The following is a 12,297-nucleotide window of genomic DNA, read 5'->3' on the forward strand; positions in this document are numbered from 1 at the left end:
CTCTACACCTTTGTGTTGAACCTTTGTATAACCTTGATTAATGCAGAAGTCCATGTGGTCAAGGGTAAACTTAGAACCTTCTGATTTATGCGACACTACAGGTGATTATTGTACCTGCAAACATCTGGACACATCAAAGGCTTTCCCAGGAAATTAACACGAGATATAACAATCCCGATATTGTTTCAATCCGACACATATTTGCCAAACATCGCAGTGACAGCCTCCCCACCACCCCCACCATGTGGCCATCGGTTAACGCACCTTTGATTTACAGGAGACAATACCTGTGCCCACCTGTGCCCACCTGCCCAGCCCAGGTATTGATACAACCTGGCCAGGTGCAAACACTGGGCTGCAGGTAAACACTTGAATGTCATCGTGTGTCCGCTACCCGTGGTAATGAGCGAGGCAGCCTCCGTGATTCCCCGCACGGACAAAAGATCGGACAACGTCGGGCCGCGTATAAATAGGGGTCTGTTCGCTTCAGGGGAGAGAAACTAACTACGGCTCGGGTTGGTCGTCTTACGCAGCGCTTCTTAAGGATCCAAGACACAAACTCCAGACGTCTTGGAGCAGTCGTAAAGGTTGGTGCAGTCGTAAATATCTTGAAGGAGCTTTCTATTTCAAGACTTCGGTGGCCAGGTGGATAAATTTTGCTTTTCCACACCTTTTGTTTCCGTTATCCAAACTTTGCGAAAATCTGTGTGTCCCAATTTGCCAGGATTTACTCTCCAAACCCTGTCTTCATTCTAAAAGAAATTCTCTTGAGAGGCATCTTACTGCTCAAAGATAAGCCTGAAGTACTTAAGTATGGACTCTTGTATAATGTCAGGTGCAGTAAAAATTCCACAGGAGCATTTTTTTAAAGTTTGTGGTGTTTTGTAGAATTCTACCGACTTTTTCTCTACATTATTTGACACTCAGTTGTCAAAATCTGTAACATTTGAAAGGTCTTGCTGTACCTGCAAAACTGTTCTCTATAACTAAGTTAACTTGAAAAGCTAATAGTTACTCTGCACATGTCTGAGTTAACTGTATACTATATAAAGCACCTCTTTTCGCCCAATCATACTTAAGTCATTAACCTGGTTCATCTTAATTACCGGGTTCTTAAGGCCCCTTAAGGAAACAGGCAAGATTAAGAAGGCAAAGAAACCTTGAAACCACAAGGAACCTTAATATACACCCAGGGTCTATTGGGTCAATACACTTCGCAATGTGGGGGGGTGATTGATTGTTTTATTGCATACCTGTTGTAAAAACTAGTACAACACAGTCAGATCATGTGTGAGGGTATAAGGCTACTCGGCTTGTCCCATCCAGTGTGTGTTTCCCTTTGACAGAATTTTAGTCGACTGGTTGCAAGAGAGAATGACTTGGTTGGTATTGTATTTGCTTGTGCTTAACTGTACTGTACTAGTGTTCCTTTCATAAGGGATTTAAAGGAGCCCAAAGCAATTTTAGTGTGTAGGAAGCGGGATTTTCAAATTCAATTTTCTAGTACTATCTATACATCAACACTATTCCAGTCCATATTGACCTTCATGGAGCAAAGAATGATGCAATGACATTGTGTGGTGAGAACTCATTGAAAATCGGGGTGTTGATTTTTTTTTTAGTCCCAATATATAAAGGATTCCTTGTGCGGCTTATTTCTGTGCTCTTTTTAAACACCCAAAGTATGAAATCATGATAGAAATGTGCTAATATGAGCAAGTAAATGTTGACATCATACAGATTGACATCTCCAGAATACTCCCAGTTTTAATGTTCTGAAATTGCTTTGGGCTCCTTAAATGTCATTGAAACATTTCACAGAATGACATGTGACAGCACAAAAGAGTGTGTCTGAGTCCATACCTAATGATCATTAGTTCTGGCCTTTAACTCGTCTGCAGCTGTTTTGTTTCGTCCACCACAACTTCCGAACGATCACAATTCCTTCATTGATCGCCCCCAATCATCTCACTGGGAAGGAAGCTCTGAAGAAAACCTGGTATTGAACCGCTCGACAGCTGTCAGTTTGTTTGAAGGAGTCGAAGAATGAAAGTTTATTTTTAGCACCCACCAAATTGTCAGACTGTCATTTTGCTACAATGAAGTCTTACACACACTTTCTATGTACTTGGAAAGGAAGCCGTTGGCATAATCAAGACAATTCCTTGGTTCTGAATTATTTTTCTTTAAATAAAAGAAACTTCATTTACTCCCCATATAAGTTTATTACTTCTAAGTGACACAAATAGATTTAAAAAAAATTCAAAACTATCAAAATATACTCAATAATGAAGTCTAGCCAAGCATCTAGAGGCAATATACATACTTTTATTACAATGAGAACATCCAACAGTTTCAGAGGTTACTTTCTTCTTTTCATATCATCAATAGTACAAAGGAACAACGTTGATATAGATCAGATCTGCTGTTTTAGATGGATCAGGGCGTGTATACAGTTGCAGGGGGACTAATCTGTATCTCCAGGAGGAGGTGAAAATTGTTAGGTCTTTGAACATTTCCCCATGGGACTGTCGGTTTGAGTTTTTTTGAGATTAGCTTTATCTGAAGATATTCTTTCTGACAAGTTGGCTTTGACTTTACTTGGATTGTAACAGTACAACACACGTGGAGCGCAGTCAGTAATTGCTGAATCCTATGATGACATACAAATCATATACAGGACTAACTAAACAGTATACAAAAATAACAATTCAGTTATCATTGAAAAGGAAACAAAAAAACCCACTTCAGTTTGGAAACTACTTGAGCGACCTGTCCCAACTTCTGTAAGCTTGTGCTTCTGTGGCTATTTTTAGCTGCTAAGTTATGATAGTGAAGTATGTGTGTCAAACTTGAGACGATGACACACACCTGCACATCTTAAGGCACACACCTGAGAGATGTGGGGGGAGAGCTCTGATTGGTCGACGGTTGGTGTCACCCCGGAAACCGCTGGTTCCCACGGCGATGAGTTATATCAGCAAATCAAAATAAGGCTGTCCATTGCTGTGGCAGGATTACACGGGCCTAGAGGGTAATGAGAGAACAGTGGTCAGTTTCAGGCCGGGGGAGGTAGTTTCCTGTAGCTCAGCACTTCTGGCTTTCACGTTCTGAAAGACAATCAGAGATGGCAGACTTCACCACATTACCCTTATAGCTTTGCAACCCTTTCAGCCCCACAGACAAAATAGCAACACTGAGGATGTAATGGCAACACTGTATTATGCATACTGGGAATCACAGACAGAAACACCACACACACATAGACACAAATATATACAGACAAACACATATAAACAGACAGACAAGCCAAAAATAATACTTCACTCCTTTGGGGTTTAGTAAATGTATAAAATGCAGCAGTTTCCAATGTGAATTTCCCTAATGCACTTAATCGCCCATTGTTAAATACTTAACTATCAACCTTAGAGTTGTTTGGGAAGTATTTATATATCTATCATTTATTCAGTATTAGCTGAGAGATTTCAAACTTGCTATGCACAGAAAGTTCAACTACCAGCCAACAGCATTGCATCGGCCTGTGGCATTTGACAAGTGTTGGCCAACATCTCAAACTACCTGACAAGTACTGACTAACATTTCAGCCTCGCCCGATAATCCATTTAAAAGCAAACTGCACTGTGTTTGTAAGTGCTTTTATTTCACAAGTATTAGCAACATCTCCAACATACTTCACAACTACTAGAAGACATGTCACCATAGAAAATGTGGTGCACTGCAAACCGTATTACATTAATCTGCTGACATTTGACAACTATCAGCCAACATCTTGAGAATACTTGACAACTAGAAGCTAACATGTCACATCTCCTAGCTAATCTGTTGGTAGAGTGTTACCCAGTACACTCTGTTAGGCTGGCCTCCGAGCTTTCAGGAAGAATTGGTCGACATGTCAGACTTGTCAGCTGATGTATAACCAGCGAACTGTGTTGGATTGGCCCGGTGTACCTTCTGTTTTGTCATTCTGTGTATTGTTGTAGCAGTGGTGACAGTGCTGTGGGAGTCCAGCCTATATCCGTACCCACCATCCCGGCTACAGTATGGGAGTCTGCTGAGTTTGTGTTGGGCCCAGGTTCGGTATGTCCTGCTCCATTGTTAAGGCTTCACCTTAAGCTGTTTAAGCACAAGTAAAGCAGATTCTGTAGCAGAACGTGGACAGAGGAGCTGTTGACACAGGACCAGACGGTAACCAAACAAGCGACGGGACCCTTCCAGATAGAGCCCGGCTGTCAGACGGTCATGGGAAGAGCAGCGCGGCGCGTAGAGTCCCGGTGTCGTGTAGCCGGACACTGGGCTGTCGGAAATCGCCAAGCTTAAGGGTCTGCATGGGGGGGTCCCGTCAATTCGGAAGAATCCTTAATGTATAATGTGCTGAAAATAAGGAAAGCAACTGGGCAAAATTTGATCGCCTCACGACGAATCACGTGGATAAGACAGAAAAGAGCCTGCAGACCCTCAAGCTTGACAAGTGTGTTACATAGAAAGTGGATTTCAAAGCGTTTTCTATCATAAACCTGCCAAGTACTTTTTAGTGTTCCAGAACTTCCATTTAGTTAGTTAGTTTAAAGCCCAGCTTAATCTATTGCCTACACCATTGAAAACAGAAGTTATAGACTTTCAGCAGTGCCATTTCAAGGGAAACTGTCTTTGGTAGAGTCTTTTTAAGATATTTTCTTTCAAATAACTTCTTTCAGAGGATCATTCCAGGAAATGTATGGCTTTCAAGTCTGGCCCAAATTGTGACGTTATTTCAGCATGTTATCATACACCTGAGTTAGATGGTCCTATCCTGTTACAGGCAATGTGGAATGGTCCATTTGGAGTGGGGGGAAGGATGGTATCATTTTGATGCAGCTCTTTACAGTATAAAAGTCATGGACCTGCTGTTGGTTGAATATGGTTGAGTCTTTGGAGTAGATAGAGCTTCAAAGGTTGAGAATTTTGTTTTAAAAGATATTCTTTTACATGCATCTGAAAAGGTTTCATAAAAATCTTAATTATCAATGCAAGTTGCAATGTTAGCACTTCCTTACTTGTCGGACTGTTACTGGTTTTAGTTGTTATAAGTGCATTATATAGTGTGTCTTACCAGACTGTGGTTATTGAGTTGAACATCTATGGAGCCCTTTGAGTCCCGTCCTCCCCTACTGGTGGATAATTGGGCCTGTGGACACGTTCCTCCGTAGCTCCGACCTAACAAGTCTATTGACACAGCGCAACCCAGACAATCCTCCGATTGTTTCAGGGCGAGCGTTTGTCCGCACAGCTTGTTGGACCTAGCCTTAAACAGCTACTGTAAAAGGGAAAATGTTTGCGGGGATTTAATTTCGTGGTGGGGAGAAAATTGTTCACAATGGTTTTAAGTTTGCGGTTGAAACAAGGAGGTAGGCAGAACAAAAACTTTCACGGTGGCTTTAAGTTCACAGAAAAGAGATCACCTCGATAACTGCGAACATGAAAGCACAGCGAAGGTTTCCCCTCCTACAGTATTCTGGATGATCAAACGCGCGAGTCTGCCAACCCTGGGCAGGGGTGCGGGCTGTTCTGTGACACCTGGCGGAGTTTAACAGCTCCCACCTGCGCACAGGTCCGTGAGTTACAACAACGGTCCCCTCTCATCAGCGAACTCGTCTTTCACATTGGCGCGACGTTTGTTCTGGTTACTTAGACATTTGGAACGACTTTGAAGTACCTTAATTTCCATCAGAGAGAGCTCAGTCATGTTTGACTTGAATTTGATGCCTGATTTGTGAATTACAGTCGCTTCCCTTTAGGGAAGTCATTTCTTTTACTAGTACATAGACGCTGGTTCAAAAACAACATTTAACTCTTATAACTAATCCTCCTTAATTTCAATCAGAGAGAGCACAGTTGCATTTGACTTTAATTTGATGCCTGATTTGTGAATTACAAAAAGTCACTTCCCATCAGAGAAGTCATTATAAATGCTGGTTAGAGACCAACAGTCACTGACTTGTAACTAAACATTTGGAACAAGTTAGATGTCTATAGTGAAGATTTGAAGTACCTTAAAGTTCATTTCCATCAGGGCACACACAGACATTATGTTTGACGTAAATTTGACGCCTGATTTGTGAGTTACAACCCGTCAGTTTTCATCTGGGAGATCGTTTTTCCCATTGACGCTGGTTTAAACCCTATGTTTACTCTTGTAACTTAACATTTGGAACAGGATTTGTCTATTTATAATAAAGAACCTTAAGGTAATTTCCATCAGGGCACGCACAGGCAGGCAGTTATGTTTGATTTAAATTTGTGAGATCTACATTTACTCATGTTACTAAACATTTGGAACGAGTTTTGTCTATATTGAAGTACCGTCAATTACTGCGCATACAGACAATTGTGTTTGACTTTAATTTGATGCCTGATTTGAGTTACAACCCGTCTCTTCTCATTTGGGACATCGTTTTTCGCATTGACGCTGGTTTCAGTCCAACATTTACTCTAAGACTTGTTAATAAACATTTGGAAAAAATTTTGTCCATATTGAAGTGCCGTCAAGTTTATTTCAATTACAGCGCACACAGACAGTTGTGTTTGACTTTAATTTGATGCCTGATTTGTGAGTTACAACCCGTCGATTTTTATTTGGGAAGTCGTTGATCTTTCTAGCAGTATAAATTAAAGCACTGCGCTGGAAGAACTTGTAACGTCCAGTCCTGTTACTGAAGAATTGGAGCAATGACTTTCCTCTACATCAAGGCAACATCAAATCATTTACTTGTTTTCAGACATCCTGAAGTAAAAGTTTAACAAGAGGAGATGAAAAACGAGGGCGGCTGGGAAGAAACCCAACTCCCTGCAATATCCACTGCCTGACTAATAAATGGTTTATTGGTCCGAAATTACCCATACAATGGCAGCCAGTGCTGAATTGCTGCCGGGTTTACAATCACATAATACACATGATACATATTTGCACACTGGCACTTTATGAAACTGTCGCAAGGGTCTGGGCAGCTGCCATTCGGCGCCAGCAGGTGACCTCAATACGACTTTCCCCAACCGAAGTCAGGTACCCATTCACACCTGGGTGGAGTGCGGAAATTCGCGTAAAGTGCCTTTCCCAAGGGCACAACATCGGGGCATACTGGTGGTTTCGAACCCGGGACCTCTCGGTTCTGGGCGAAACGCCCTACCGATTGCGCCATACGAATGACACTGAATGACACTTTTTTTTGAAGACTTAAGTTTCAAGTTAATATTCAAATTCAGTACCAAGAACCGACAAACTACATTGCTGAGGACCAAAGGACAGCCAGTGCCTCAGCATTAAAGACTTTTACTCCATCAGAGCATACGCTGTTAGTTTATGTTGAACTTTAAAAACTTAGATGGTTGCCACCTGCACTGTGGTACATATTAGTTACCATAATGATCATTTTTCATTTCGGAAGTCGTTTTTCAGATTCCAAGGCCGCCACGTCCAAAGCCGGACATTCCAAGTTGTTACTAGCTGTACAGCAAAGTTTCACGTTTGGAATAACACGACTCACTTTACATTAGCGAAGCTGTTTTTCACATTGCAAGGACATCGCGTTGGCAGGTCTTCATTTTAACTTGTCACTGCCTATACAATTAAGTTCCACATGTCATTTAAAAGGGTATCCAATGTCCCCCTATTTAAGCAATCTTTCCAGTAATAACATATAGTCTACTAGTAGTTTTACAGATGTTGACTGTTTCTAACACCTTTTCAAATTGTAACTGATCCGTGTGCTCCACGTGTATTTGTACTGTCGCAATCGAAATAAAATTAAAACAAATCAAATCATCTACAAACCATACCATAGATACTGTACTAGAAAGTTAATCTTAAAGTTGGACAAACAATCTTAGTAGAAGTTTTAAATTTTGTTGCACACTTTTCAGAAGAAACCTTGACACTTTATTAAGTGCTGATATGTTTTCAATATTTCCTTCACATCTTGGCAATGTGCATACTCCTATCCCCCCCCTCTTTTGGCCATGCTCCAGTTAACCTTCATCCCCCAACTTGTCAAGGTCACCGAGCTGTCAAGGTCATGGTCTGTAAACGAACTTAATCCTTCATACAGCAGGTACAAAAACAGACGTCTCAGACTTTACCCCTCGCTGGGAAGACATAACCTCGCTAGACGTCCGGGGTCTGGGTAAGTACTAGTGCTTTCTTAACAATTCTCTACTTCTAAATCATTTCAAGTTGCTTTTTACTGATTGTAGGTTGCTTGCATTGTCGTACAATGGTTAAACGTGTAGTGTGCCGTAATGCTGTATGGTTTAGACCTGAGGGTTTTGTGCAGAGTAAATATACGACTGTTATAGAGTCAACAATACACGCTACCAGGTTAAGCTTAACAGATAGCATGAAGTGTGTTTTTGTTAATATGTGACTGATTATAATTGTAGCAACTAGTGCTATATGGTACTAGGGCAGACGTCCTTTATTCAGGTGGAGCATGATGCCTTTTTTATTGGCTGATAGTTGAAAACAATTTGCCAAGTGTGCATGTAATGTTCTAGCTGGTTACCATTGGTGTCATACACGGCCCATACCTTTATTGCCAAGTGTGGTCACTGTGGTGGGCTATTATAACATGTTAGAGGCTCCCTCGAACATAGGACTGAAGGGCTAATGTTCCATCCAAGGTAGAAAGCATTGATATTGATATCTCTGAGTGTGTTTCAGTTAGGATATTGTACCAGAGGCTCAGGTTACAAACAATGCTCTTATTGTTTGTTTGTTGAGGTCAAACAGTTCTGGCTTAGTTTAGATACCTCCAGGAACAAGCCTTAAATCCTGGTGACCTAGTTTTGGGTCACCGATACCTAATTCCATTAAGAAAGTAATCTCCTGATTTATTCATTTATTTGTTTATTGGTTTGGCTGTTCAGGACACACAGCCATGGCTGCCCAACTAGCCTGTGGCTATTACTGTTGACAAAGGCCATAAAATTTGACACTCAAAGAATAACAATTGATAAGGACATATTCTAAGCATTATATACATATGGTCTGTAGTATAAATAGCATATCTACAGTGTCTATAATGGTATCTACAGTGAATGGTCAGGGTCAGTGCATACTCTGTAAGCATAGCCTATTGGTAGACAGTCCCAGATTTTCCTTTTGAAGGAGGCAGTGGTGGTGGTGGTGTGACTGTGACTGTGAGTGGTCACACATCACGAGGGTGTCCCCGAGTGACCTTGCTCGGCAGAAAAATGTCTGATTCCAGTATTTGTCATGCACTCCATGAATAATATCAAGTGTCATTGGCCATTTTTTAAAAAAGTTACAGCAGTATGCTAGAGGCCTGATGAATTTTGCATGAATGGTAGCCTGCTACTCCCCATGCAGACCCAATTTAAAAAGTCTTCCAGTGTCACAAGAGGAGGAATATAAATCTTACTTCTAAGGGAGGTGTCACACCAGGGTTCACTGAACGCCCAAGGTTATAAATATCACAGCAGTTACAGACTGTTACCCACCGCTTGCAACAGGTTGAGGTTAGGGCAACAACACCATAGTTCTCTGGTTCGTGGATACTCAAGGAAAAATGCATCAGTCATTAATGAACTAAAAAGTAAAATTAAGAATTAGAAATCTAATTTTGGTGACAAATTTCAGTTGCAGTTTTCTTTCAGAATGTTGATTAACCTTCTCCCTGCTGCCTATATCCCCGTAACCAACACCTGGTGGGAAACGGCTGCCTTGGCAGGCTAAAGGCTAAATGGATTAACTATACAACCGTTATATCTGATTCAGTTATTGGCAAATTGATGACATTTTGGGAATCCATATAGAAGAATTTTATTGCACGACAATTGTATATGGTACAATGTACGGCAACAACTATTAAGATATAAGATGTTAATTTGGATTGATGATAAAAAACCTTGATGAAATTCAGAAAATTAAGATTTTACTGTTTCAAACTCTAGCTGACCAAATAAAAGACCATTATATTTAATCAACAAGCAGATGTACTTAGCTCTCTCCCGGTACATTGAGAGCACGCACAGACTCGATGTGCTCTCCTAGAAACACTTCCAGCAGCACGCAAGCACAAGCCACCAAGAGTTAAACACCTAGAGAGACAATAGCCTCGTATCTGAACCAAGCGTAACACAGCACCAAGAGACCACGTCTAGCGATATAATAGACGTTAAACAAGGACAACAACAACAACAATATTTATGGGTAATGTGATGAGATGTTCCTAAAACCATCATGTAAAAATGTTAGATGACTAGAACTATGAAAGAAGGGACAATCCCAACACGAGATCACCCCCCCCCCCCCCAGGGTATGATATCAGCCCTGTCCTCCCCCCGTTACCACTCCTGGTTCGTCCCAAAAGATGATATTGAACCTGATGGGCTGAGTTGTCGTCTGCCCGCCCCCCTCCCCCTTACCTCACCATTCGGACATGTCTCCGCTCTCCTTCTTCAGTTACTCGCATTATGACCTTGCTTGACCTTGAAAGCTGCCATACCCTAGGCAAAGTAACTTAACATCTTGACTTCAGTCTTACCAGCGGGAGAATGTCGTCTGAAACGTCGTCTGCCTTTTCATCGGTCTTGCTCAAAACTTCCAAAATTCGGACTGTACTACTAGAAATATAGGGATGTTATACGATTGCTTGTATTTATAAATTTGGGCCTTTAGAATCAAATATTTGAAATGTTTTATCATAGTTATACTGCATAGGATACTGAAATGTGTATCAAGGATTTTAGAATATTTCTAAAGATATGGAGAATAATGAAAGGCTTCAAAAACTCTGCAACCTAAAGTTGAATGAAACAACCTTATTGCAGTTTTACGACAGTTGGCCGTTTTGCGGCTCGGTGCGCTCCCTTGCCAGAGTCGCGCCAAAGTCCAAAGTCGTCTGAAAAGTTGGTCAGTCACGGCGTGTTTTCCCGGCTTTACGTCCAGCTCGGGCCCGACGGGCGCTGGAAAACGTCCCCGCGGTCTGTTCGTGCCCTGTACATCACGTCCCGTGGTCGGTGTTTCCTGTAATTCTAACAGAGCTATTGTGAGCAGGCCATTGTGGCGTGTGGTATGTGAGTAACTCTAGCCGGGTATGTTATAGCGCGTGGTCTGGGCGTGACGAGGCACGTGGTCGCTCATACAGTGACTCCAAAAATACCGCCGGACCCCCAAAAACTCTCAAATCGGCTCGATTCTTCCCTAGCAAAGGCTGTTGTGCGCTGTTTGCGTGATTACCTGGCGCAGTGTTGTCTCCGTGTAAATATTGACTGGAGTTTGGACACCGGTGTGGTGGCCCTTAAAATGAGGTGAACGCACAGGTCAGTAACGATGTTTTCCTTTATACTGTTTACGTCTGGTTACAAATCGTAAAAATACGGTAAAGTCGTGTCCTTTTGGTGACCTCTGGCACAGTTTCATGACTGAAGATGCCCCTGCAAAAGGTGTATAAAGCAAAGAACTTCCGTAGAAAGGTGCTATAAGATGGGCGTAACCTTAAAAAAGGTGTGTTCGGGTCACGGATGGGAATTCAAAATACTCCATTGTCTAGTTACATCCCCTTTGTATATAGCGTCAGTTCGGGACATAAATTTTGTTAGAGCAGTCACTCACGGGTTATACAAGGCGTGGAGTTTATTTACAGCGAAATAGGAAACTTCCCTTTGAACACCGACGGGTCTAAAGACCGCAAATGAGCAAACATTCTCAAATGTGGAAAGTCTACCTGTTTACAACCTCATGTGGGACTGAAAGTAGTCTCCAACACACTTTCTAACATCTCTAACACTTTTCAACGTGTAATACTCTCTAATACAAATTCTACGTACCGATTAGATGCGGGGTCATTTATTTCAGTACCTTTTTAATTGCAAAACAATTGTGAGGATGTTCATTCCTTCTTTCTTTCTTCACGGAACTTAAGTCGTTAAGATGTTTAGTAGTGGTGTATTTTTAGACTTAGGACTTTGCCCCAGGCAAAGATTATGATATGCACAGAGATAACCTAGATTTTGTTTTCTGTTCATTGCTTACCACTAGCAGAGGCTGGTATTATATTAAGATCACGTGTAACGTAACAACGTGTAGAGGATGTGTTTGTCAGTCTCTACCAGACTAACTACACCGGCTATAGGGAGAATATTTGCCAGGGTTTCATTTGCAGGATGACATATTGGACCCTCTCTCCGTAGCCGACTCCCGTAGCATACTATTCACTCTATTTGGCCAATTTCTACTATTTTCCCAGCGATCCGCGGGGCCTGGTAGAGACAGGTGTCTGT

General features: G+C 41.7%; 1 protein-coding gene across 1 annotated transcript in view; it reads left to right on the forward strand.

The window, feature by feature from the left end:
- Positions 1 to 389: 389 nt before the first annotated feature.
- LOC136445013 (A disintegrin and metalloproteinase with thrombospondin motifs 6-like) overlaps positions 390 to 12,297 on the forward strand; it is a 59,891-nt gene continuing 47,983 nt past the window's right edge. The window contains exon 1 of the mRNA XM_066442844.1: positions 390 to 587. The gene's annotated coding sequence lies outside the window, so the exon portion shown is untranslated. The remainder of the gene's footprint in view (positions 588 to 12,297) is intronic.

This window comes from Branchiostoma lanceolatum, chromosome 11 (genome assembly GCF_035083965.1).
Source record: "Branchiostoma lanceolatum isolate klBraLanc5 chromosome 11, klBraLanc5.hap2, whole genome shotgun sequence".
Lineage (NCBI taxonomy): Eukaryota > Metazoa > Chordata > Leptocardii > Amphioxiformes > Branchiostomatidae > Branchiostoma > Branchiostoma lanceolatum.